The following is a 5,895-nucleotide window of genomic DNA, read 5'->3' as shown; positions in this document are numbered from 1 at the left end:
TCTTTCTTTCTTTCTTTCTTTCTTTCTTTCTTTCTTTCTTTCTTTCTTTCTTTCTTTCTCTTTATTAGATATTTTCTTTATATACATTTCAAATGCTAGCCCGAAAGTTCCCTATACCCTCCCTCCGCCCTGCTCCCCTACCCACCCACTCCCACTTCTTGGCCCTGGCATTCCCCTGTACTGGGACATATAAAGTTTGCAATACCAAGGGGTCTCTCTTCCCAGTGATGGCTGACTAGGCCGTCTTCTGCTGCATATGCAGCTAGAGATACAAGCTCTGGGGGGGTACTGGTTAGTTCATATACAACCGAAGTAAACAAGGATCCACAGCTGAGAACTCCTCTTCCCTCAGTCACACTCAGCCCACTGCTTTGCTTTTGTCATTTTGAGCCAGGTCTCACTGGCCTGGAACTCACTATGTAGGCCAGATTGGTCTCGAACTCACAGAGATCTGCCTGCCTCTGCCTCCAAAGGCTTACTCTATTGTGTCTAGCTATAGCTCATTGCTTTTACTTCATCCAAATAAGTGCCTTGGATTGGGGGCTTACCTAGCATGCATGGGACCTTAAGTTTGATCCTTAGCATTGCCCGAAAAGAATAAAACAAGACAGGGAAGAAACAGCTAAACACACACACACACACTTCAGAATAGATGATTAAGAGGGCCTATGAATGCTCAAGATAAATTATATAAATTTTCTACGAAAAATGCTATTTTTATTCCATCATGTCCAGATCAAAATCTTACCTTTGCCCTGATTCTCCAGACTTTATGTGGTCTAGTCCTGGGAGCTTCTCCGACTCCATCCACCTATGCCCTGCTTTTCCTGTGAACTCCAACACTTCCCGCTCCTGTCAGGTCATAGTAAGTCTCTGCACAAGTGGCACTGTAAGCACCCTACATGAAACTGCACAAACCTACCTCCTCATCACTGCATCCAAAGGAAGGCAACAGCTTTGAGGTGACGCTTAGCACAAGCCACCGTCTGACTAGACTTTTTTTTTTTTTTTTTTTTTTTTAACAGATCTTGCCTGAGTTTATTTGTAAGAACAGCATAGGACACTGGTCATCTGCAAATAGTGTGTGGGGAGGTGTGTCACAGCAGTCCGTCTGTCTTCACACTGGCAGGAGCCTTTTCTATGGGGCCTTCACAGGGGCCTGCGTACCTTTGGGGACCTGAGCACCTTTGGAGCCTGGGCTGGAGCTGAAGCCTGGGCCTTAGCTGGAGCTTTGGCTCCTGCCTTGGTTTGGACCTTAGGCTTTGGTTGGCAGAGTCTCTGACCCTTGTCCATGTAGCTTCAAATCTGCTTCCCAAGCTTAGGGTGAGCAATGAAAGCCAGCCGCTTGAGTTTGGGGCCTTTTGGCATCTTGGGCTTGATGGCCTGAGGCTTCACCAGGGCCTTGATGGCCTCTGCGCGTGCACTCACTGCCTTTGCATTGTTGGTCTGCATCTACTTCAGGCCTTTCTTGTTGTGCTTCTTGGCAAAGCCCATGTTCCTCAGGAACTTGGGGTCAACCCCCTTAAGAGATTGGTATCTTTGCGACCGGGGTTTCTTGATGCCATTTCTGTTTCATTTTCGGGACTGGTTGTGTGTGGTGTGGTTCTTGGACTTGGCCGTGTCTGCACAGTAACCAGCGGCTCCAGCAGCGCCTGAGACCGGAAGAGAAAGAGCTAGACTGGTTTTATTTGTTTGTTTTCTGCTTCTTTCCACAAGCATACACATTCAGTGAAACTAAGGACCATTTTGGTGGAATTAGCTCTTTTATTTGCTGCTTTATCCTCAGTGACTTGAACAAAGGAACTTAAAACATTTTTTTTTTTAAGATAATGGGAGTTGAGCAGAAAAGTAGATTTGGGAATTTGCCCAAAGCAGGGTAGCTTCATTTATTTTAGTTTTTGAGATAGGGTCAGAAGTGTATCCCAAGCTGGTCTTAAATTCATTATGTAGCTATAGCCAAAGATCACCTTGAACTTCTTATCTCTTTACCTCCATCCCCCAACCAAGTGCTAGGAATACAGGCCAGGCCTGTATAATCATGCCTACTTTATTCAGTACTGCAACACGGGCCTTCCTGCATGTTAGGCAACCACTGAGTCACCTCCTCATCTTTCCAAAAAGTATTTGTGTGTGAGTGGTCTCTGCTGCATGTGCTAGAAGCTGCAGCCTTTGCCTCACTAGATGGAGCTGAAAGTCAGATTACTTCAAGTATTTTTTAAAAATCAACCTACAGAGGGCTTGAGAGATGGTTGGGCAGTTAAGAACCCTGGCTGTTCTTCCAGAGAACCCAAGGCACCTGCATGGGTTACATGAATTACAACTGTCTGTAATTCTAATTTGGGGAAATCTGATGCCTTCCTTTGGCCTCCATTGCACCAGGCATGTACATGGTACAAGATATATACATGAGAATAGTCTGGGGGGGGGGAAGCCAGTAAATGGGAATTATTGGTGATAAGTCTCGCCCTTCCCTCTGGACCCAGGAGTCTGATGCGTTTTTAGCATATGGTCTATCACTGGACCATATGCCCACCTTCTTCTTTGTGGGTTTTTGGTTTGGATGTTATTTATAGAATGTAAAAATGGCTGTAGTGATTTATTAGTCTAGAAGAACATAGCGAAGAGTAAGTGTATACGTGGAGGTTTACTTTAGGAATGGATTGTCATAATTACAGAGGCATGACGGGACAACTGTTACAGCATACTTTGACAGAGGAGGAGCTCAGAGAAGAGGTATAGTCTATGTTCCTAGCATCTTCAACTGATTAAATGAGACTTTGGCACATCATATATAGTAGAAAAGTCACTCAAAGTTCATTAATTTAAATCTCTCACAAAATGCACCTTCACAGAACTACCAAGAATAGTGTTTAACCAAATGTCTGGCCACTAAGGCTCAAGGAAGTTGACAGATAAAATTAGCTGTCACACGAAGTTTCCTCCAAATACACACACACACACACACACACACACACACACACACACACATTTATATAAATGTACCTGTAATATCCACATTTATGGGTATTCAGTTACATTATGGATATGAATGTTTACATAATTACAAATTTGTATATATATTTACAAATATGTATTTACAAATACATAGGTATTTATATAATTACATTTTCCTATGTAACTTGTATTGACCAGATCTGAGATTACAAACCTCTTTGTGGACTTTGCTATAACCCAAGATTTTTGCCTATTGCTTGTAGTTTTATATATTCTTCTAAGTTCAAAAAAGCCATGTACAGTGATGTTCTGTGCACTTCCCAACCAAAGCCCATATTCTGTTAGACCAACTCTATCAGAAATGTTGATGTTAGCTAGAGAGATGGCTCGGGTTGAGAGCACTTGCCAAGATCCTAGGTTTGATCCAGAGCGCCCACATGGCAGCCCCATATTCCTGTATCTGTCACCCCAGTTCCTGGAGATCCTCTATCCTCTCTTGTCCTCCAACAGCCCCAGGCACACAAGTGGTGCACATGCACACATTCAGGGAAAACACACAGACACAGAAAACAAAACAAATAAATATTAAAGAAAGACAGAAAAAAGAAAGGTTGATATTACCATGCCTTCTATAATCAAGCTAGGTTCTTTTTAAAGAAAGCATGAACATAAGTAGAAATTATTTTATTTAGCTGACTGATAAATTTAGCAATGTTTCTGCAATATAACAAAAGCCTTTAATAGTGAAAGTAATTTTGACTGTTATTTATCATGCCCTTTTGAGCTTATTATGTAGCAAACAAGTCACCCATTTGTCAGTCATAACTTTTTCTACAACCCCTCATTACAGGGCTCCTAAAATGAATGAAGAGATAAAACATGGAAATTAACAAATAATTATTTGGCGGAACCTTCGTGTAATAGCTATTTTTTTTAATTTGCTAAATTCTTTTCTTAATTTTTTATTGGTTCTTTTATTTATTTACATTTCAAATGTTATCCCCCTTCCCAATTTCCCCTCCAAAAACCTCCTATCCCCATCTTCTCCCCCTCCCCCTGCTTCTATAATGGTGCTCCTCACCCACCCACTCACTCCCTCCTCACTGCCCTAGCATCCCCCTACACTGGGGCATCAAGCTTTCACAGGACCAAGGGCCACCCCTCCCATTGATGCTGATAAGGCCATCCTCTGCAACATATTCAGCTGGAGCCATGGGTTCCTCCATGTGCACTCTTTAGTTGGTGGTTTAGTTCCTGGGAGCTCTGGGGGTTGTGGGGTGGGTTCTGGTTGGTTGATATTGTTGTTCTTCCTATAAGGTAGCAAATCCCTTCAGTTCGTCCATTGGGATCCCTGTGCTCAGTCTGCTGGTTGGCTGCAAGCATCCTCATCTGTATCATAAGGCTCTGGCAGAGCCTCACAGGAGACAGCTATATCAGCAAGCACTTCTTGGTCTGGGTTTAGTGTCTGGGTTTAGTGTCTGTATATGGGATGGATCCCCAGGTGGGGCAGTCTCTGGATGACCTTTCCTTCAGTTTCAGCTCCACTCTTTGTCCCTGTATTTCCTTTAGACAGGAACAATTCTGGGTTAAAACTTTTTAGATGGGTGGGTGGCCCCATCCCTCTACCAGGGGCCTTGCCTAACTCTCAATATGATCTCTGCAGGTTCTCTCTCCCCTTTGTTGGGTATTTCAGCTAATTTCCTGTGATAGCTAATTTTATCTATCAACTTCTCTGAGCCTTAAAGACAGATATTTGGTCAAACAGTATTCTTGATATTTCTGTGAAGGTATATTCTGTGGGAGATTTTAATTAGTGAACTTTGGGTAGCTTGTCTACTATATATGATGTAGCAGAGCCTCATTTAATCAGTTGAAGATGACAGGAAAATAGACTCTCTTCTCTGAGCTCATGATCTGTCAAACTACACTGCAACATTTGCTCAACCATGCCCCAATAATCACAACAATCGATTTCATAAAGTAAATCTCCATGTATACACTTGCTCTTAGTTACGTTCCTCTAGACTAGTATATCACTTTTTGTTTGTTTGTTTGTTTTGTTTTTCGAGACAGGGTTTCTCTGTGTAGCCCTGCCTGTCTTGGAACTCACTCTGCAGACCATGCTGGCCTTGAACTCAGAAATCTACCTGCCTCTGCCTCCCAAGTGCTGGGATTAAAGGCGTGCACCACCACTGCCTGGCCACTGAAGCCATTTTTATATTCTATGTTTATTCCCACAGGACGAAACACACAATACATATGGGTGGATATGTGCTTATATGTATGTGTCTGATGGACAAAAATTGATGTATGTGGTACGTGTACCTGGTGGACATTTGCCTTTTTATCTTATCAAAGGCACTGCTCTTGAGTAGTAAGCTCTAATGCCACATAGGATTTTGTAGCTCATACCTAAAAGATGTGGTATTGTTGGTAATGTAGATCACCATTCAATGTATTGACATAGATTTAGAAGTCCATGAAGGCCTGACAATAATGGCTAAAACAAACAGTAGCCATTTGAGTACACCTAGTGCCATGGCCTGCATTTTTCCAGTGCTTGGGTCCATGTTCAACAAAGCTTCTTTTTTATCAAGGGAAAAAACTGAATAACCTTTTGATAGATTTGATACTGAACATTCTCTTTCCAGCATAGCTTCACAAAGAATTATCAAAGTAGGAGATCAGGAAAATGCCAGCAAGGACAACAGCTAGCCCATCAGATTGACAGTAGCAGCTCTAATTTTACAACTCTATTTTTTTTTCTCAGATCCCAGATGTATTGTAATTCACATATGAACTGAGGTCATCCTGCCCTTTTGGATTAAAATAAAGTTGGAAGCTGGGCGTGGTGGCGCACGCCTTTAATCCCAGCACTCGGGAGGCAGAGGCAGGCGGATTTCTGAGTTCGAGGCCAGCCTGGTCTACAAAGTGAGTGCC

The 5,895-nt window shown here is 42.7% G+C and overlaps 1 pseudogene; it reads right to left on the bottom strand.

The window, feature by feature from the left end:
• Positions 1–1,116: 1,116 nt before the first annotated feature.
• The window catches only part of LOC110307342, a 6,896-nt pseudogene continuing 2,117 nt past the window's right edge, over positions 1,117–5,895 (bottom strand).

Source organism: Mus caroli, chromosome 12 (assembly GCF_900094665.2).
Source record: "Mus caroli chromosome 12, CAROLI_EIJ_v1.1, whole genome shotgun sequence".
NCBI classification, from domain to species: Eukaryota; Metazoa; Chordata; class Mammalia; order Rodentia; family Muridae; genus Mus; species Mus caroli.
The sequence above is the reverse complement of the archived record's forward strand: the minus strand, read 5'-3'. Positions and strand labels throughout refer to the sequence as shown.